The sequence below is a fragment of the Plecotus auritus genome (genome assembly GCF_963455305.1).
Source record: "Plecotus auritus genome assembly, chromosome: 7".
In the NCBI taxonomy this organism is placed as follows: domain Eukaryota; kingdom Metazoa; phylum Chordata; class Mammalia; order Chiroptera; family Vespertilionidae; genus Plecotus; species Plecotus auritus.
The window spans coordinates 37828520-37850469 of record NC_137774.1 but is presented as its reverse complement, the minus strand read 5'-3'; the positions used below and the strand labels follow the sequence as shown (position 1 = coordinate 37850469).

At 50.6% G+C, this 21950-nt stretch overlaps 1 pseudogene across 1 annotated transcript; it reads right to left on the bottom strand.

The window, feature by feature from the left end:
• Positions 1-468: 468 nt before the first annotated feature.
• On the bottom strand, positions 469-15586 carry LOC308252542 (phosphofurin acidic cluster sorting protein 2-like; annotated as a pseudogene). The gene is made up of 11 exons: positions 14748-15586; positions 14386-14531; positions 14113-14276; positions 13752-14006; positions 13471-13665; positions 13234-13401; positions 4029-4154; positions 3811-3985; positions 3224-3602; positions 2026-2337; positions 469-1797 (listed from the first exon to the last, which is right to left on the bottom strand). The product of its transcript is annotated as a phosphofurin acidic cluster sorting protein 2-like (transcript).
• Between the last annotated feature and the right edge of the window lie 6364 nt (positions 15587-21950).

Sequence of the window (21950 nt, the reverse complement as noted above, 5' to 3'; positions counted from 1 at the left end):
TTTTTTAGGGAACCACGAGTGGGTGGTGCTAGGGCCACTGGGTGGTTGGCAGCTGGGGCCCAGGGCTGGGCTGACTGGCCTCCGTGTTCTGCTTAGGACTCCCCCATTGGGAGGCCAGCCCTTGGCATCTGACCACCAGCTCTGAGTTCTGTGGGGGCAGAGTCCTGGCTTCCAGGAAGGGCAGGTAGAGAAGGTGAGAGCCCTTCTCGCTGGGAGTGTTAGGGGTCCTGAGGCCAAACTCACCTCCCATGAGTCTCAAGCTCAGCACTGCCCGCCTGACCTCCCACCACCAGAGAGTTCTGGGTAATCAGCAGAGCAGTTGGGGGCTCCCACTGGGGGCACCACATTAGTTTCTGGGTTGTGAGCACATTCGCACTTAAGAAGGTTTCTTTTTGTGTTTCCAGGGTCGGTCTCTGTACTAAACTGAAACGTCCACAGAAAAGCAGCTGGGCCCTCCTGTGCTTGGCGTCAGCAGGGCCACAGGCAGGGCTGGAAGGTGGAGTCGGAATGTCTGGAGATGCAGATGGGGAAGTGCTGGACGTGGGAGGACCCCGGGCTGCCAGCTGGAAGAACTTCAGGTCATTCCACACCACACCTTTGATGAGGACCCGCAGCATGTTCTGCTGGTGCTGGCCCTGCGGACTAGGCAGCTTATGCCCTCCAGGCACTGGCTTTTGGACTCCACGACCTTGTCCTTGGTTTTCTTGGGCAAAAAGAGCACCTTCTTTTTCTTCTCCTTGGTGAGCACTGTCATGCACATGGTGGGTGTTGCTGCAGCCTCTCCCTTGCTGTGCAGCCTACTGACCTGGAGAGAGTGGAAGGTGCACTTGAGGGTGTTGTTGGTGGTAGACAGGTCTTTCTTCTTCGAGTCTCTCTTCCTGTCTGTGGGCTGGGCTGCAGTCCAGTAATCCACCTGCCGCTCCATCAGCTTCGTGCCATCGCCCTGGCTGGAGGTGGACAAGCCCCAGTCACTGACGGGGTGCAGAGTGGGGTGACAAGGCCTCATTGGCAACCAGAGGTATGGAGAGAGGGATGAACGAAAGCATGCTGCAGCCCAAGGGGGCCCATTATCTGAGTCTCCTGACGTGTCTGAGGACTGTTGCACTATCCCAACTTTCACCCCCTCCCCGAAGGGAATGAACCATAAGGACTCCTCGTGGGGGCTCTTCTGCTTGTAGGAGAGCAGGGCTTCCTCGACGGGCAGTTGGTAGACACAGTTGTCCCCATGATGTACTGTGTGATTCTCGTCACGATGTCCAGTGTGTCCTGCATGGCGCTCTGGGCCTCCAGCTTGTGGAACAGGTCCCGCCAGGCCAGGTCCTGGAAGAAGCTGTTGTAGAGGTAATGCATGGAGCCCAGGTGCCTGGCCACAGGGTGGGAACCCAGCGGGATGACCAGGAAGTACATGTATCCCAGCCAGTCCAGCATCTTGTAGGACAGCAGCTCCAGGAAGATGCGCAGCACAGCGCTGAAGTAGTGGTGCCCCTGCCACCAGGATCTTCACCGGCTTCGGGGGCTGGGAATTATAGTGACAGTATCTCTGTATCTGCCAGATGATGGAGCTGAAGGCTGCCTGGACGTCAGCCATGAAGCAGGTGCACAGCAAGGCAGCGTGTGCCCTTGCAGTGTGTCCGAGGGGAACTGACCCTGCCAGCTGGAGGTGTTAACGAGGATGATGTTCTCCGGCAGCTGGTCATCAGAGATGAGGATGTGGTTCAGCTGGTTGTACGTAGTCTTCCTGGGGATCTGCAGCTGACTCCCTGTGTCCGGGCAGCACTCATTGTCTAGGGCCCAGGCGTCATCAAACTACGGCTGGCCACATGCGGCCCGCCGAGGACATTTATCCGCCCCACCGGGTGCCGCTGCCTGTCCTGCTTAGCAGCCGACTCGTCCCAGGCCCGCAGTGCGCATAGGAATTTGTTCATAGTTGTTTTTTTTAAACTATAGTCCGGCCCTCCAACGGTCTGAGGGACAGTGAACTGGCCCCTGTTTAAAAAATTTGAGGACCCCTGGTAGGCTGTTGACCTGCTTGTTCTGTGGCTGTGCCGTCTGCCGCTCCTTCAGGTACCTGCCCCAGTCATGGTGGCTGGGATGCTTCCCCTTGGCCTTGGTGGAGGGGATGATGAGAGCATCGGTCTTGGTGATGCACCCACTGGGCAGTAGCTTCTTGGTGAGCATGTCCAGGGCTGAGGTCTCTACCTCGGGGCTGTCCTTGGGCTGTGCTGGCTGCTGCCCTGGGTGGGCATGCTCTGAGGCGCTAAGTGGGAGACCCTGTCACTTGGCTATTGCTGCCTGGGCTTGGTCTTCTCGGGCACTGCGGCTAGACTAGGAGGCTCCTTTGTTTTGTTAACCTTCACTGGAGGTTATTTTTCCACTGATTTTTTAGAAAGTTGAAGCGAGGGGGAGAGACAGAGAAGGAGAGAAGCATCAATGTGAGAGAGACACATGGATTGGTTGCCTCCTGCATGTGCCATGACCAGGGCTGGAGATCAAGCCTGTAATCGAGACAGGTGTGCCCTTGACCAGAATCGAACTCGGGACCCTTTAGTCCATGGGCCAACACATTAGCCCTCAGTGAAACCTACAAGGCTTGGAAGCTCCTCCTGGAGCTGGGCACCTTGGATGCTCCCCATGTCCTTTTTCGAACTGAAATGTGACAGGCCTTCTCAGTATGGCCAGAGCTTAGGCTTGATGGTACTGAGAAGACTGTCATCTTCCTCCCTGTCTGGGCTACTGTCGCTGGTTCTCCAGCATCTTAGACAGAAGGTGCAGGTCCTCCTCCACTCGGGGACATGATCTGCAGGGTCCTGCTCTGAGTGTAGGACCTCCTCTGACACTTGGGCCCTGCTCAGCCAAGCCATGACATTCTGATTTAAGTTTGGATGCCTTGTCATGGAAACGGTTGTGACTTTCAATAGTCGCTGCTAACTGGGCTCCCTCATGTCAAAGTCGTCCTGGTCTGGGTCCTACCCATGGGCGGCATCTTCACTGGCCTCCTGCTCTGAGAAGCTCTCATACTCCTCCTTTGAGTAGTGATCTGTGGACTTGGCCTTGGGCCGGCCTGCATGGCACTGTCCTCATGCTAGTCATGGAGAAGGTACAGGCCCAGGAGACCTTGGGGTTGAGGGTGCTGTGGGCCACCGTGTTCCAAACACTGTCGATGGGCTGTTTGATGCCTGTGGCTCAAGTGCTCTCTCACGCTTTGGCCAGATTTGTAGGCTACTGTTGGCTCCGGGCCCTGTGGATGCTCCCCATCTTTGTCTGTGAGCTGGAGTGTGCCAAGCCTTCAAAGTACAGCCTGAGCTTGGGCTTGGGAGTGCTGAGGGTGCTGTTATCATCCTCCATGTCTGGGTCACTGTCGCTGGAGTTTTCTAGTGTGTCGAATAGAAGGTCCAGATCCTCCTCCAACCTGGGGACATGCTCGAGTCCACAACATCCTCTGACACTTTGAACTTGCCCAGCCATGCCACGACTTTCTCCTTGATATTTTGTGGCCTGGTAATGGACGTCTTTCCTAATATCCATGGCCTCTGCTTCTTGGGCATCCCCATGTCAATGCCCTCCTCAGCCAGGTCTAGCCCATGGGTGGCATTGTTGCTGGCCTATTGTTCAGAGGAGAAGCTCTGATATACCCCCTTGGAGTAGTTAACCCTTGACTTGGCCTTGCATCTGGCCTGTATGGCACTGTCCTCTTGGAGGATGAGCTGGCTGACAGGCAGCAGATTCAGATCTCAGCCACTTTGGCAGAAGCCTCCTTGATGCTGCTGCACAGGCACAGCCCCTGCCACCCTTGAGGGGTTGCTGCCTGACCTCGGCCATGTGGATGGTGCCCACAGGGAGTGTCTTGTAGCTCCAGATGATCTGGTTCTTAAAGCGCTTCCTCCAGTGCACAGGACCTGTAGCTTGTTGTAGCTTGTTGTCTTCTCCCCTGAGGAAGTTGGGGTCTTGCAGTGAGGTCAGCCCCAGGTCTGTCTCCAGTTTTCCACTGGGGAACAGCACACTCTCATAGGATGTGCTTGTAGCCCTGCATTTTCATGGTGATCACCATTGATATGAGGTTGGAGCCCTGCATCTTCACGGCAGTCACCATGGAGATGAAGTCCTTCTCCAGCTCTTTGAAGACCACCATCTTCACTAAGGTCAGGTTGCACAATCTGGGCACGAATTGAGGCTGGGGCTGTCCAACTCCTGGGTAGCAAACAGGTTCTTGGGCATTGGTGTGTTGAGCCTGGGCACGGGGCTGGGGGTGCAGGAGGTTGTGGAGACCAGGACTGTGGGCATCAAGGAAGCTGCAGCTGCTTGCCCCATGCAGGTCCTTTCTGTATTCTGGGGTGATGGTTTCTCTTCCTGTGTTGGGACAGAAGAGAGACATTCCATCAGGGGCAGCTTATGAACTGCCAGGTGGCTTGGGGGCTATAGTTCAGACTGAACCCCTAAGCACTCAGTGATTATTGTCAGGAGGTGGGACACGAGTGATCCAAGGACAGTGTGTGTGAAAAGGGACCACATGCTCACTGACTAGTTCAGGGAAGGCCTGTGCGGTGTTCTTGCAAACTCAGAGACCTAAAGTTATTACAAAGGATGTTCTGAAATGAAAACTTTTAAGCTAAATGCAGTTTATGGTGGGTAGTCATGTCCTAGGCTGGCATCTTCCCTGACAAAGGTCAATCTTTACCTTAACTGAGCCTGTCTATTGTCTATTGGCATCTACAATAACATATCTTTGGAATGTCAAAGGAATTTCCCTTTTTCCGGACCCCTCAAAGCATAGACAATGCTCTGTGGAAACCACAAATGCCCTCATTGTACCCGAGTTAATTGTTGACTTGTAACTCTCCTATATCCACCTATGTGAAAGAAATATGTCTGTGTCATTTTAATGTTTATCCAGTCACATAGGATTCCCCACTTTGATTTCTCTGGGACCCTAATGTATCACCACTGGATTTCATGTTACCAACATCTCCTGTTTTGATTGTAATGTATAAAATAAGATGCACAACCGCCATTCTCCAGAGCATTCTCTCAATCCACTGAGTTTTTCTTCCCACCAATTGTTGACAGCTGGGCTTAAATAAACTCACAAAAATTCTTCACAAGTTTGAGTGTTTCTTACTTTGACACTTACTTGGCGTAGTGGGTCAGGATTCCAAAGAACTGCCCGCCCCCCCTCCCCCCCCCCCCCCCACACACACACGGCTTCCCGGACCATACTGTGGACCCGGTGCTAGGATTCAACAAAAGACCCATTGAACCTACTGGTTCCCCACCCATCAGGTGAGCCTGGGTGAATTGTGCCTTAGATCTAGGACTTTCCCTTACTGGTGGTAGAGGGTTTGATTTATTTGAGCTGTATTTTTAAATATTCTAGGTGTAACTAAGATTAAGCGTTGAGGGAACTTAGGCTAAGACAAGACAGAAGGAACAATGAGTGGCTGGTTTTATATTGTGGCTTTCCAATTGGAATTGCTTTCTGAAAATCTGAGAAAAATTAACCTTTGCTGTATAAATAAAAGTTGAACTCGATCAGCTCCAAAAATACAGGGGCATGTCCTCTCTCCAGCCTGAATATCGGGTATTCTCAGGTGACTAAGAATCTCTGTGGAGGTGTCAGGTCATTCCTCATGACATGCAGGGGCCCCAAAGCAAAGATTTCAACTCAACTGCAATTAAAGTGACTGGTTCTGGTGGGGGAGCACCCATAAGTTTTGGTCAACTAGTTCCCTGAACCCTCTGGTTGTTTTAGACAGCAGGGAGATAAACCGAGGCAAATAAGAGGGTTGAATGTGACTTGAGGGGTGAGAGCCTCATGGAGCTCAACCATAAGCAATGCATGTTGACCAGCTACATTATATAACAATCCCAGAAAATTTGCTCAGATTCTGCAGATATCAGAAAAACAAACAAACAAAACAACAACAATAACACACACACACACACACACACACACACACACACAACTACAAAACAACAAAAACAAAACACACCTAAAATTAACATGGAATTGTGCCTCCAAGGCCAGGAGATGCCAGATCCCAGCCCTCATTAATACTCCTGATAGGAAGCTTTTACTTGCAAGTGCTTTACAGAAATGGGAAGATTTAACTAGAAAATATTCTACTAAAAATGGCCAAAATGCAGTTTTATTTGCGTGCCTAAATTAATTTTTGGCATGCAAGAAAAATGCCAGGTCTAACATTAAACTGAATGAATGAATGGAAGCATATCTTGATTTGGAAATGAGGAGATTCTAAGGAGAAGCACATATAAATTCTTTTTTAAAAAATTAAGGAATTAGAAATTTTAGAGACTGTCTCTGCACTCTTCCGAAGCTAATGAATGCCAACACCCTATTCTTCCGCCTTCTCTAGCTCCACCACTACATCCTTCGCCCTTTCCCTCCCTTCTTCCTTCCCCTTCAGTCCCCTCCACTACCACTCCCCACTGACTTAAGGAATAATGAGAATAGGAATTCCAACAGCTTCCTTTGGAGAAAAGCTTGTCTCAGCAAAAGAGGAACCAGCAATTGTTCCTGATTTTCTCAATGACCCTGATGGGTTCACAAAGACTTTTAACTGTTAGAACATGTAATCCTGGCTATTCTAACCAATTCCAATGGATATAGCTAATGGTTTCTGCCAGCAAATGCAACACAATTTCTAAATAAGGTTTGCAAGAAAATTCCTGTAGCGAAGTCTGTCCACTGTTAGAATCATAGGAAACTGAAATAGGATGTAGAAAAAGGAAAAAAAAAAAACACAAAACAACCATAGGGTTGACCCAAGGGTGTTTCTCCTTCTCACTGATAGTTTGGGAGAAGTGAAAATGATCATAGAAAGGGAAGCCACTAAGACCCCTGTAGATACTGGGGCTACTTTATTTGTTCCTAACCACATCCAACTAAGAGGAATTTTTATTTTATTTTATTATTCTTTTTATTGTTTAAAGTATTACATATGTTTCCTTCCCGCCCACCCCCCCACCCCCGCCATGGGTCCCTCCCCAGCCACTCCCAACCCCTTGTGCATGCTCCCACACCCCCAGTGTCTGTGTCCACTGGTCAGAGTAAAGCTTCTGTGCAAATGGCAGGAATATTTACCCAATGTCTGTTTTTAATCAAAACCTGTTTCCAACTAGGGAATGTTATAGCAATATTAGCAAATATATATCTTTGCTAATAAAATCTGCCCCAATCCAACTGATAGGGAGAAGCGTTTTGTTTGTTAATTTGTTTTATGAAATCAGTGATACCCATACTTGCTTTTTATAGAAGGGTAATATGCATTTAGAAATAAATGAACAAGATACCGAACCCAACAGAGCCTCAGATGAATCCAGTGGGGTGTCCTTAAAGTTGGGGTCCTGGCTGCACCCAGGTTTCCTCAGGGGCACTGGAAAAGGATCTGCTGGTGGAGTCATGCACAGACATGGAGAGGCATGGGGGAGATGGTGAGCATTCAGCAGGCAAGATGGGCATCTGGCCAACATTTGTCTGAAAAGGAGCCCAGAGTTGGAATCACATACATGCACCTCTGTCCTATACCCACCCAGGGTGGAGGGAGCTGGGCCCCTTTGTTCTGAGGTCAGGCTTATGCAGTTCTGAACCCAACCCTCAATGGAAAATGGGGAAACTGGTGTCCATAGAGTGGCAGATGTTACCCAATGTCCATGACATTCAGAGCCCAGAGTTCAGGAGTGTTCAGACCTTCCAGGCCAAGGATCCCACCTCTCCAGCAGAGTTGGTCTTGACATTAGAAATCCTGACATACTGGGAAGCTCCTGCCTATTCTTCTGTATCTAGGGCCTAGGGTGGGAGAGAGGGGGTGCTTTGTTCTGGGATCCAGAAAGAGCACTAGCTCTTTTTTTATTTTTTTCCAAAGAGGAATTTTTATTTTATTATTTTTTTATTGTTTAAAGTATTATATATGTTTCCATTTCCCCTCATGGACCCCTGCGCAGGCACTCCCACCCGCTAGCACATGCTCCCATACCCCCAGTGTCTGTGTCCATTGGTTATGCCTATATGCATGCATACACGTCCTTTGGTTGAACTCTTACTCTCCCCCCCACCCCCACTCTCCACTGCCTTCCCATTGAGATTTGAGAATCGGTTCGATGCTTCTCTGTCTCTAGATCTATTTTTGTTCATCAGTTTATGTTGTTCATTATATTCCACAAATGAGTGTGATCATGTGATATTTATTTTTCTCCGACTGGCTTATTTCACTTAGCGTAATGCTTGCCATGTCCATCCAAGCTGTTGTGAATGGTAAGAGTTCTTTCTTTTTTCACAGCAGCACAGTATTCGATTGTGCAGGTGTACCACAGTTTTTTATCCACTCATCTGCTGATGGGCACTTAGCTGTTTCCAAATCTTAGCTATTGTGCTGCTATGAATATATGGGTGCATATATGCTTTCTGATTGGTGTTTCTGATTTCTTGGGATATATTCCTAGAAGTGGAATTACTGGGTCAAATGGGAGTTCCATTTTTAATTTTTTAAACAAACTCCATACTGTTTTCCACATTGGCTGCACCAATCTGCATTCCCACCAGCAGTGCACAAGGGTTCCTTATCCTCCACATCCTCACCAGTATTTGTCCTTTCTTGATTTGTTGATGATAGCCACTCTGACAGGTGTGATGGTATCTCATTGTGGGTTTTTTAAAATATATTTTTATTGATTTCAGAGAGGAATAGAAACATCAATGATGAGAGAATCGTTGATTGGTTGCCTCCTGCACACCCACTATTGGGGATCGATCCCCCACCCTGGGCATGTGCCCTTAACTGCAATAGAACCCTGGACCTTTCAGTCCGCAGGCCGACACTCTATCCACTGAGCCAAACTGGCTAGGGCACTCATTGTTGTTTTGATTTGCATCTCTTGGATGATTAGTGGCTTTGAGCATATTTTCATAAGGACAAGAGACATATGAAAACAGAATTTTTTTTCTTGTGACTAATAAAAAGAATTTTATTAAACTCACTGAAGTCACATGTCCACATACAACCATCATCACTGTGGTGTGGCCAGTGAGATGTGCTAATACCTCCACTCTGGGGCCCTGGACCACACACCCCAGAACCACCTGGATGTGGAAATTGGCAGCTGTTAGAAAGGGGGAAATGGAAGCCGAAACCGGTTTGGCTCAGTGGATAGAGCGTCGTCGACCTGCGGACTGAAGGGTCCCGGGTTCGATTCCGGTCAAGGGCATGTACCTTGGTTGCGGGCACATCCCCAGTAGGGGGCTTGCAGGAGGCAGCTGATCGATGTTTCTCTCTCATCGATGTTTCTGGCTCTCTGTCCCTCTCCCTTCCTCTCTGTAAAATATCAATAAAATATATTAAAAAAAAAAAAAGAAAGGGGGAAATGGAAGTCATGTCCACCACAGGCCATTGTCAAATAAAACATTGACTTCTGGTTCCCACACTGACATATAAGAGCTTGGAAGTCCTTACTCTTATCCTTACAAGAAAAAAAAAGATGAACAATCCAAAAAACAGAAACTCTTTTTCAATCCATCTGAAATTAACTATGACTGTGAAATACAATACAAGCTAGCCTATCTTCCTAATAAGATGGAAAACATCTTTTCCACTCAAAGTGAGAGACAAAATAAAAAAGCATAAGAGAAGACAGATCTGAACACATCAAAATGTAACACCTCTATTTGGCAAAACACACATCAAATTGAGACAAATGGCAAACTAGAGAAACCATTTGCAAGTTACATGGCAAAAAGGTGATATCCATAACAGTTCAGATTTCCTAGCAATCCAATGGAAAAGAGGGCAAAGGGTCTCAAACCGAAATTCCAAAACAAGGACTAGGCCAAAAAAGTATGTAAAAGATATCCAACTGCACTTTAAACCAGAGTGAACAATTCAAATGAAAATATTGCTCTTTCTCACCCTGGACAGGGTGCCTCATCAGTTGGTTGGGGAGTCATCCCATACACCAAAAGGTTGCAGGTTTGATTCCCGGTCAGGACACATACCTAGGTTGTGGGTTCTGAAAATGTTCTGGAACTAGAGAGTGTTTGTGATGTTATGGAACAGTTGCAAAAAATTGTGAATGTACTTGATGTTGGAATTTATACTTGGAAGGATCAAAGAACTAAAATTTATATAATTTAAATTTATTTTAATATAATATTTAAAATACATTTTATTTTACTCAATAGTATAAGGAAAATGCACTAAAGTTCTAAGTATGTGTAAGATAAACACAAAAATGTTTTAAATTTCTACTATTGGGGAGGGGAAGCCCTCTCTGCCATGGCAGCTGACACAGGCTGCCGACCAGGACCTGGGACCACAGGCCTCGCAGGAGCTGAGGCGAGTTGCTCACAAGCTGAGGTGGGTCCACATCTGAAAATTCAGTGACAGCTGTGCCTGGAGCCTGCTCTGGCTCTGGAGACGGCACCAGAGTTGGCGTTTCCTCTTTAGGTATTTCTTCATCTTATTCTGGAGCTGCTTCTAGAGATCCAGGAAGAGAATATGTTACACCATGACTGCCTTTTGTGTACCTTCCAAGGAAGGGAACCTCCCATCTCCATCACTAAAATCCCAGTTCAAACCCAAACCCAGGAAGTCGTCCAGACTGCAGGCCATGGGCACTGACCTGAGCAACTCTGTGCTCCTGCCTAACCCCAGCCTCTGGGAGCTCTTCTCTGTGTGGTCCAGCCCCATCCCACCCCCTCACACACACCACCCACTCCTCCTCCTCCTGTGTCTCCGCCTCAGTGGGCTCAGATGCTCCAGCTGTGAGGGAGATACTGGGCCTGGTTTGGCAGGTCTGGGACTGGAAAGATGAGCTCTATGGAGGCCAAAAGCATGATCAGGCTGGGAAATTCTGGCGGCCGATAAAAATCTTGAGGGTACTGGTCCAGCCAGATGCCCAGGGTGCAGGAGTTGGCCCTGGGGAGAGAGAGAGGTGGACAGCAGGGTCTGAGGCCTGGCCTTTCATTCCACATGGCCCTCCCAGAGCACCACTCAGAGAGCCTGGGGTCCTGTGTCTGCTGCTCCTGCCCATCCAGAAGCCAGACCTACTCCTTGTCCACCTTCAACCTGGCAGTCCTGGCAGAGATGTGTCTGGTCACCCAGGAGGGGCTGGCAGAAAGCCCTCCTAACTGACAGCTCTGGATCAATGAGAGAACCACTTGTACCCCTTCTTCACGGGAACCTAACATGCTCTCTCAGTGTCCCTGTCCCCTCCCCCTACCCTCCCGCCCAAATGTCAACTCCATGAGGACAGGGAGGGCTGGTGTCTGCTCTGTTCATGTCACTCATTGGCACACAGTAGGTGCTCCAGGAATAGCTGACCAATGAGCAAACAAAGAAAAACCGTCTCCACCTCTGCTGACTCCTAACACCTCAGACTTTGGCTCCTGGACCTACATGCTGCCTAATTCACTAGCTGCCTAATTCACTAGCTGCCTGTGGGGTTCTTCTCCTCCCGTTGACATTTACCTCCCATGGGTAGAGAGAAACAGCCACACTGCCACTGAGGAGGTTCTACAGATTAGTGAGCAAGGTCCCTGGATAGGGTTGCAGGCAGGGCTGGGATTAGGAGTGGACGGGTATGAATTTTCTGAGGGGCTCACTCTGTCCACTGACCTCCCCACTCGCCCACACCACCCATATCCACATGCACAGCTCTCTGATGCGTGTCCTTTTCTCTAGGAGAAGCCCTCAGACCTCTGCCCTCTTGCAGAAATCCCACCATGAGTGGGATCCAGGGTTCTACCAGCACCTTGAATTCACACTCCCCATACTCCTCTCCTGGCTCTGACCCAAAACTGACTCACATTTTCTGCTGGAACAGAGGTCCACCGTCCTCTTCACAGTACGGGAAGATGCGCCATAGGTAGAGGAGGCCAGGATGATGTCACATCGGCTGTCCTGTGGACACTATGAGCCTGTGACTGAATCGCTGAGCCAACTGCAGAATCGCTCCCGACTAGAAGGAAGCTCAGCAGTGCAGGCTTGGGGTCTGCTCTGAGCACTGGATATGGTCAGTGCCTAGAGATGTGTCTGTACCTGGCAGACTTCTCATATATTTTCTGAGTGACTGAGCCCAAACCAGCCCCATCTCAGATAGCTGGGTGAGCCTGGGCCCCACTGCTCACCCCTGGGGTTTCTGATCTGGCTTCACCCAGGACAGGGACCCATAATGGAATTTCCAATCTCTTTATCTAATGAGAAAAGTGCTTAGCCCTGGGCCTTGAGGAGAATCATGAATTTGGCAGAGACTTTGTCAATAGTAAGAGAAAATGACCAATTGGCTCAAACACAGCCCCTCCAGCAGACCTCTCCACTGTCCAGACACCCAGAGGCACCCCACTGAGACCCTACAATAACCTATTGGGCCTCATTTCTCCCCATGTTCCGAGGAACAAAGACTCAGAGACATGCAGTGACCTGAAGTTTCACAGCAAACAGGTGGTCAAATGACCACTGTGCTGTGCAGGGGCAGCGGCTCACCTGGTACATGGCTGGTCCCTCACCTGTTGTAGCAAATGCTCTATAATAACACGGAAAGGTGGGGACAAATGTGGGGTCCCTGCCCAGGAAGGTGGGCACCAGTATTTCAGCCCAGGTGGTCAGTACCACACTGGTCCTTTGCTTTTTCTCTTCTGTTTTGCCTTGTGAGGAGGGAGTTTATTGGACACCACGAGAGGCTGGGACTGGGGCCACTGGGCTGGTGGCAGCTGGGCCCAGGGCTGGCTGACCGGCCTCCGTGTTCTGTCAGGTGCTCCCATGGGAGGCCAGCGCTGAGTCGGGCACACAGTGAGGCTGACTCCCCGGGAAGCAGAGTCCTGGCTTCCAGGAGGGGCAGGTCTTGACGGTGAGAACCTTTCTCAATGGCGGTTTCTGGGTCCTGAGGGCCATCACCTTCAATGATTGTCCAGCTCAACCCTGTCTGCCTGACCCCCCACTTGCCAGAGCGTTCTGGGTAATAAGCAGAGCAGCTGGGGGCTCCCTGGGGGATCCACCACGTTACTTTCCAGGTTGTGAGCTCATTCACACTGAAAAGGGTTCCACTTTGTGTTTCCAGAGTCTGTCTCGGTGCTAAACTGAAATGTGAACAGAAAAGCGGCTGGTCCTTCCCGGGCTTGGCCAGGGCAGGGGAAGGGCAGGGGACGAGCAGGCTCGAAGGTGGGATTGGAGCGTCCGAAGATGCAGGTGGGGAAGTGCTTGACTTGGGAGCTTCACGTTGTTCTACTCAACGCCGTCGATGAGGACCCGCAGTGCGTCCTGAGGGTGCTTGGCCCTGCAGATCAGGCGACTGATGCCCTCCCAGCACTGGCTCTGGTACTCCACATCCTTGTCCTTGGTTTTCCTGGGCAAACACATCACCTTCTTGTTGTTCTCCTTGTCCACAGTCATGGACCTGGAGGGCGTGGCTGCAGCCTCACCCCTGCTGGGCAGCCTGCTGACCTGCAGAGACTGGAAGGTGCACTTGAGGGTGCTGTTGGCAGTAGCCTGGTCTTTGTTCTCGGTGTCTCTCTTCCTGTCTGTGGACTGCGCTGCCGTCCAGTAATCCACCTGCAGCCCCATCAGCTCAGCACCAGCACCCTGGCTGGAGGAGGACTCGTCTCCACTCACAGAAGGGGAGGAGGGAAGGATGTGTGAGGCCTCCTTGTTTGCCACAGACCTATGTGGCGGGGTGGACGACAGCACGCTAGAGCCCAAGCGGGCCACATAATCTCAGTGTCCTGATGCGACCCAGAATGGTCCCACAATTCCAGTTCCACCACCCCCACAAAGGGAATGATGGTCAAGGACTCCTCATTGGGGCTCTTCTGTTTGTAGGTGAGTGTGGCCTCCATGATGGGCAGTTGGTGGGCACAATTGGCCCCTGAGACGTACTGTGTGATTCTCAACACCAAGCCCAGCGTGTCGTGCACAGCCCTGTGGGCCTCCTTGTAGAACAGGTCCTGCCAGGCCAGGTCCTGGAAGAAGCTCTTGTAACAGTAATGCACGGAGCCCAGGTACCTGGACACAGGGTGGGAACCCATCAGGATTACCAGGAAGCGAATGTAGCCCAGCCAGGGGGTGGGGGGGGGGCAGGTTGTAGGACAGCAGCTCTAGGAAGAGCCACAGCACAGCGCTGAAGTACTGCTGTGCCCCTGCCACCACGATCTTCACAGGCTTCGGGGGCTGGGAATTGAGGTGACAGTATCTCTGTATCCACGAGATGATGGTGCTGAAGGCCGCCTGGACCTCAGCCTTGGAGCAGGTGCACACCCCGGGCAGCATGTGTTGCTGCAGAACTCAGACGGGAACTGCCCCTGCCAGTCAGAGGCGTTGAGGAGGAGGATGTTCTGGGGCAGCTGGTGTCAGAGATGAGGATGTGATTCAGCTGGTCGTACACCGTCTCCCTGGGGATCTGCAGGTGGCTCAGCGGGTCGGGGCAGTGCTTGTTGTCCAGGCTGTGGACCCACTTGTTCCTGGCTGTGCCTCCTGCTGCTCCTTCAGGAATGTGCTTCAGCCCCAGCAGCCCTCCTGCTCCTCTGGGATCTGGTAGAAGGGATGAGGAGAGACTCGGTCTTGGTGATGCGCCCACTGGTTGCTTGGGGCTCGTCTTCTCAGGCACATGGGTTGGACCTGGAGGCTCCTCCTGGCACTGGCACTGTGGATGCTCTAGCTCTCCATCTGAGAGCTGGGCTGGGACAGGTCTTCCAAGTATGGCCTGAGCCAGGGCTTCGGGGTCCTGAGGACACGCTCATGGGCCACTGTCCCTGGGGTTTCCTAGTGAGTCATACAGCAGATCCAGGTCCTCCACCTCAGGGACCTGCTCCGAAGACTCCTGCTCTGAGTCCAGGTCTTTCTCCCACACTTGCACCCTGCGCAGCCACGCCCCAACTTTCTTGTTGGCATCTTGTTGCCTGGTCATGAATGGCGATCTTACTTCTCCTTGGCGCTGCTTTTTGGGCGCCTCAAAGTCGAAGTCCTCCTCCTCCTGGTCCTGCCCGTGCCTGGAATCATGGCTGGCATGTTGCTCCGAGAAGATTTCATATTCCATCTCTGAGAAATGAACCCTGGACTGGGTCTTGGGGCCGGCCTGCCCGGTGCTGTCCTCGAGGTCAATGGGCTGGCTGGACAGGGAGGCGATGCTGACCTCAGCCACGTGGGCAATGCCTCCGTGATGGTGCTATGGAGGCTCAGCATCTGGCCACCCTCAAGGGGTCGCTGCATCACCTCAGCCATGTCGATTGTGCCCAGGGCGAGCTTCCGGTAACCCAGGATGGTCTGGTTTTTAAGACACTGTTTCTGCTGCAGCATGATCTGTAAGCTGTTGCCTTCTCTCTTTAGGAAGTGAGGGTACTACAGTGAGGTCAGTGCCAGGTCGGTCTTCACGTGACCGCTAGGGGGCAGCAGAATCTCGTCTGACCTCAAGATGTTTTTGGAGCCCTGCAGTTTCACAGTGATCCCCACAGCACTGAGCTCCTTCTCCAACTTCTTGTAGATCAGCAGCTTGGCTAAGGTGAGGCTACACAGCCTGGGCACGCAGGTGGGGCTGGAGCATTCAAAAACAAGTTCATGGGCACTTGTGTGTTGAGTGCGGTGAGCATGCTGTCCAGGCCCGCAGGCGCCAACATAGCATTCTGATTTCTATCCTGTGTTGGGAGAGGGGGCACATGCCCTCAGAGGCAGCTCATAAACTGCCAGGTGGGTTGGGGCTGCAGCTCAGACCGAACTTCCAGGCACTCAGTGATTGGCAGCAGGAGGTAGGACAGAAGTGACCACAGGTGCCACATGCTAACCTGGCGGCCTTGCAAACTCAGAGACCTAAAGTGACCACAAAGGATGGTCTGAAATTAAAACTTAACTAAATGCAGTTTGTGGTGGGTAGTCAAGTCCTAGGCCTACATCTTCCCTGACGAGGATCAATCTTTACCTTAACTGAGCCTATTGTCTTTTTGCATCTAGAATAACATATCCTCTGAATGTCAACATAATTTTCCTTTATTCAGATCCCTCAAAGCACAGGCACCGCTCTGCTCTCTGCAGAGACCACACATCCCCTCATTGTTATTGGGTTCGTTGTTGACTGTTAACTACCCTGCACACACCCAACTGAAAGAAGTACGTGTCACCATTTTACTATTCATCCAACCTCAGAGTTTTCCCCACTTTGCTTTCTCCTGGCTCCCTAGTCTATCACCAATGGATTTCATGGGACCCACAGAGGTCTCCTGTTTGAATTTTAATGTATAAATAAGGTGCAAAGCTGCCATTCTCCAGAGCATAATCTCCATCCATCTGAGATTTTGTTTCCCAGCAATTGGTGACACTTTGGCTCAAATAAACTCACAAAAATTCTTCACAGGTTTGAAAATTTTTTACATTGACATGAGAAAAGATACTTGACAGGAAAAGTGGAATTGTAGGGGAGGAATGATGAAACACATTAGTACCTTAGGTCATTTCTTAGCAGAGGATGGACAGCACCTCCCTGTATTAACAGCATCAGTCCTGGGATTTCTGACAAAACATCTCATTCTAAGATGGGAACACAGAGGCTTTTCCTGGGGTGGGAGGGTCTGGATATAAGGACAATGGGGTGGGACTTATATGTGATCCCACAATTGACATGTCAACAGGGCAGCACAGCTGACATGTCAACAGGACGGGATCATATCCAGGTCCCACAGCAGTGAAGAGATGGATCACTAGCCTTGATAACAGGTCTCCCTCCTGGTATGTTGTGCAGCCCAAGGAGACCTCAGCTCCTGACCTAGAGGGTCTATGGGGATGTGGTTCTCGGGGCAGCAAAGGGTAAAGCAACAGACTTGGTTCCTTGAGCCCCATGTCCTTTTGGCAAAAGCATCCCCACTAATCACGATGATGTGTAAGAGTGGGAGAAGGTGTGTAAGGATTGTCAGAACAACATGGACACATGGAGATGGGCGTTAAAAAGAGAAAGTCTGTAGAAAAATGCAAAAATACTCTTGACTGAGAATAAAGTGAAATGAAACAATGTCTCTCCTCTGATATTCCTAACACTTTGTGGGCAGTGACTTTGCATCTCTTCTGAAAGGGGCTGGACAGTGAGTGTGGGTTGTGGGGAGGATACGGGCCCCAAATTCCTTTGGAAATTGGACTCTAGGAGGGACCTAGGGGCCTAGCAGAGCAGCTTCTGGAACCCAGGGCTCTCTTCAACTACATGGGATCCTGGAGTCTGGGTCACCTCAGCACCTGCACTCACCCCGCAGCCGTGCTCCACACTGGAGGATGGATGGGGCACCTGTGCCTCCTGCAGGGGCATGGAGTTGAGGACCCCATCTGTTGGCTCCTCTCTGTTCTCCTGTGTGGAGCTCTGTAAAGACAGTTCCCAGTCACCAGGGGAAAGCCTCAGAGCCCTGTTTTGCTGGTTCTGTGACCCCTGTGACCCTCCACTCCAGACACACACACAGTGTGATCCTTTCAGACCTCCACTGCAGAGGAAAAGGAGTGACAGCCTGAGGGCCTAGGACTCCCATTGGCGCAGATAAGGGACCCCTCTGGAAGCCCATCTCCAAAGGCCTGCCCTGCCCTGCCCTGGGGTGTGATCACAGCAGAGCCTCTAGGTGATCCGCTGCCCCAAAAGCTGTACCTGCCCCAGGTGTCTCCCTTCAGGTTCCTCTTCCCAATACATGAAGAGGAGGGGATGTGGGTTGCACAGGGATGGTGCACAGAGGTGGCCTGGCCTGAATGGGTCTGACCCAGCCCACCTTGTGTTACCTGAGGCCATATTTTTGAAAATGGCCAAAAACGTCTGCACCGTCTGGAAAAGCTCTCACTGCAGGGTCTCCGGAAGCAAGAGCACCAATCACTGGGAACACAGCAAGAGAACATCTTGCATTGGCAAATGCCTCTTGGCAAGTGAGCTGCCTGTGGGGCTAGATGTGGGGGCCTGGTTACAGGGTTTCCAAGTTCTATTGGTTAGTGACCTCAGTACCTGGGATTGTCTTGCCTGAGTCCCCTCATCTCATGACAGCTATGCAAATAGTCCTGTGGGCACTGTCAGTGGACCTCTCTTCCCCATGAAGCACCTGATCTGTACACAGTGGCACCAACACACCCCTAGCCCCCTAGAAACTCTGGGTGCAGCCAGGATCCCAGAGTTGAGGAAACTGACCTGGGCTCAGACTCAACCCCTCATTCTTACTTCTTCTGGATCCTGGATAAGTCATTGTGCCTGTCAGGGTTCGTCTTTATCCTGCCTGCACAATGGGTTATGCAGCAAGTGCTTCTTAGGGCTGTTCAGGCTCATGTGGGGAGTAGCTGTAAAGTAGGAGGAGGACTGTCACATGTAGGTAGTGCCTCCAACCTCTTTTTCCCTCCTGTTATCACCTCCTCTGAGTCTGCTTTTCTTCTAATCCCACCCAAGATCATCACATCTAGAGTGTGTGTGTGTGTGTGTGCGCGCGCGCGCGCGTGCATGCCAGTGCTCCCTTTCTGGATCCCAGAACAAAACAGCCCCACATAGGGAGGAACAGGCAGGAGCTGCCCTGTACGTCAGGATTTCTAATTTCCAGACCAACTCTGTGGGGGAGGTGGGAGCCTTGGCCTGGAAGGTCTGAACATTCCTGAACTCTGGACTCTGAATATCATGTACCCTGTCCAATCCCTGCCTGACTATGGGTTTCTGTTTCCCACTTATCCAATGAGGGTGTGATTCAGGACTGTGTAAGCATGAGCTCAGCATAAGGGGGCCCAGCCTCAGCTTTCTCCACCATGAGTGGGTTGTGGACAGAGGTGCACCTTTGTGATTCCAGATCTGGGCGCCTTTTCAGACAAATACTGTCTAGGCTGCCAAATGCTCACCGTCTCCCCCAGGCCATTTCCATGTCTGTACACGATTCCACCAGCACCGCCTTTTCCAGAGGCCCTGATGGAACCTGGGTGCATCTAGGACCCCACCTTGAGGACACACAGCTGGGTTTATCTCACGCTCTGCATTCTGACCATCTGTGATCCTGGGCAAGGCATGGACCTCTCGGGTCACCGGTTCTCTCCTCAGTGACTCCCCATAGTCTTCACCTTCCTCATGTGGTGTGAATGTGTGCCCTCCCCTTAAGTGTGGGTGTCAGTAGTGACTCCATAGAAGATGGCAAAAGGATCCAATGACCTCCATGATTTGGTTCTAAAAGTTAGTGCCTAGCCCAGCCAGAGTGGTTGAGCATCATTCTGGGCACTGAAAGTTTGCTGTTTGGTTCCTGGTCAGGGCACGTACCTAGGTTGTGGATTTGATCCCTAGTTGGGGTGCATACAGGAGGCAAACAATTGATACTTCTCTCTCACATTGATGTTCCTCTCTCTCTCTCTCCTCTCTCTCTCTCTCTCTCTCTCTCTCTCTCTCTCCCACCCCCCCCCCCCCGCCGCCCCGCTCTGCCTCAAGTCAATTTTTTGAAAAAGAAATTTAATTTAACAATTTTAAAGCAAATTCATTTTTTTTTATTTTTTAATCTTTATTGTTGAAAGTGTTACATATGTCCCCTTTTTCCCCCATTGATCTCTTCTAGCCAATCCCTGCCCCCACCCCAGGCCTTCACCACCCTATTGTCTGTGTCCCTGGGTTATGCTACATGCATTCAAGTTCTTTGGTTGATCTCTTCCCACCCTGAAAAGTTTTTTAAAAAGTCAGTGCCTACCACTTGCTCACTCTGATCTGTTCTCTTCCCCCCACACACACACTGAGGAATAAGCCTCTGTGCTGTGAGCTGCTATCTGGAGAGACCCACATGGCCTAGCACTGAATGAGACCAACAGACAGAGAGGAAGTCAGGCCTTCCATCCAAACTGAATCCCAGAGTCCCCCCGAGTGAGCTCAGACCCTCAGTGACACGGATCCTGCCTCAGGTGACACCACAGTAGTTCCAGCTGAGCCATGTAGGATTCCTCGTCACAGACGTGTGAGCTAATAAGTGTGTCTTGGTTAAGTCTCTAATGTGGGGGAACTCTCAGCAATAGATCACTAGCACAGTCGTCCCACATCAGGCCCTGGCCCTGCCCTCCTATCTCCCTCATTTTTCTCCTTCCAGGTCCCTCCAGCCCCCACCCTCTCATTTCTAACACCCTCTGCCTCCAGTTTTGAGGATGGCTGTGAAACTTATGAAAGGACACTGGAAAGTAGAGCCAAACTGAAAAGTGTAATTTAAAATAGGAAACAGCATCTGTTGAGACCACAGTTCTGAGCTTCCAAGGTGAGGAGACGCTCCACGCAAGGCGGGTGGCTGTTCCTCCAGGCCCATTGCCAGTGCGCACAAGTGCACTGACCATCACCATGGACCTCTAAGGTAGACCTGCCCCTTGATTTCCAGACCTCCATTTAATTTCACAAAGCTTTCTTCGGCTACCATTGTGAAATCAGGATGAAGAGGGTAGACAAGTACTTACTCTTCTTTCTGGTTTAGGAATTGCACCCTAAAGAGAGTCTGTACAATGTTCCCACGATGGGCTCACATTCTCAGTGCTTATGGTCCTCAGGGTCAACGTTAGCACTCCTCACACTCCATTAGAATTTCCTTTCTATCTGTGTCACCAACAGGGCTGAACTCCTTGAGAGCAGGGACCCTTTGTGTGGTCCAAAGTTAATACCCATTTGTCCTGAGACAGTGTAGCTTGTGCCATGCAGGGTGCCATACGAGGCTGTTAGTCTATCCTCACCAGGGTGGTTCAGAGCATCGAAAAGGATTGATTTAAAAGGAGAAGCCAGGCTGATCCACAACCTCGTTCAGCCTTGGGCCATGAGAAGGAATGGCCGCTGGGCTCTGGTGAGATGGAAGAGCCACAGGAAAAAGCTCAGCTGAACCAGGGCTCAGGGGCTGAGGGCGGAGAGAGGCTCTGACCCCAGAGGAGATTTGGAAGCGGTGCCTGTGGAGAAGATGAGTGTGGACCCCGGGCCCTGGGACATTCCCTGTCCCCTCTTCAGTGCTATGGGCCAACAGAGGAGATGCTCGGAATGCTATTCAGTGCGAGTGGAGTTTCTGTCCAGGTGCAGGTGGCAGTCAGTGTTCAGGAACTGCTTGCTGCTGGTTAAACCCTAGAGCATTCTGCAACGTGAAAGCCAGGGGTTGCTTAAGACCATGCTTTGCCCATGTGCTGGTGGGAGATGAAGTCAAATGAAATGTGGATTCCTAAGGACATTCGTGACATAAAGGGTCCCTGCCCCAATACACATCAGTCAGTTCCACCCAGAGTCCCATTGTCCTCGGTCTCAAGAATGTCACATCCTTAAAGCAGATGGCTCTTCGGGGACAATCTATTCCTAACCTATAACTTACGGTAACACAACCAAGGCCCAGAGAAAAACTGACTTGCTCAATATTATGAAGGTTGTTTGGTGACAGTGCTGACCACAAGGAAGGTCCCCTGATTCTCAGTGAACACTCATGCTGGTTCCAGCCTTTGCAAATTGCTAACCTGTCTTCCACTGATTTCCTCAACTTTAGATGAGTACTATTACCTCACTACATTTGATGGGCACTTTTACACCCTTTATCTCATGTGATTGAGTTGAGTATCCTGTGGGGAATGATTCTTATTCCTCTTTGACACTCTGCTAAACCAAGACAAGATGAGTCTCTCCCCTGAGTCACACAGAGAGTTATGGTGGAGCTGCGACTGGAGCTCAGAACTCCTGACCCTGGGACAAGTTGTTAAGTTCTATTCCCATTTTTTAGATTTATTGATTGATTTTTAGAGGGGGGCGGGAAGAGAGAGAGAGAGAGAGAGAGAGAGAGAGAGAGAGAGAGAGAGAGACATCAATCAATTGTTCCACTTATTTGTGCACTCGTTGGTTGATTCCTGTTTGTGCCCTGACTGGGGATCAAACCTGCAAACTTGGTGTATCGGGATGATGCTCTAACCAATGGAGCTACTAGGCCAGGGCCTCTAATCACATCTTCTTGTGATTTGTCTTTTCATTCATCCGATGAGTACTCAGTGAGA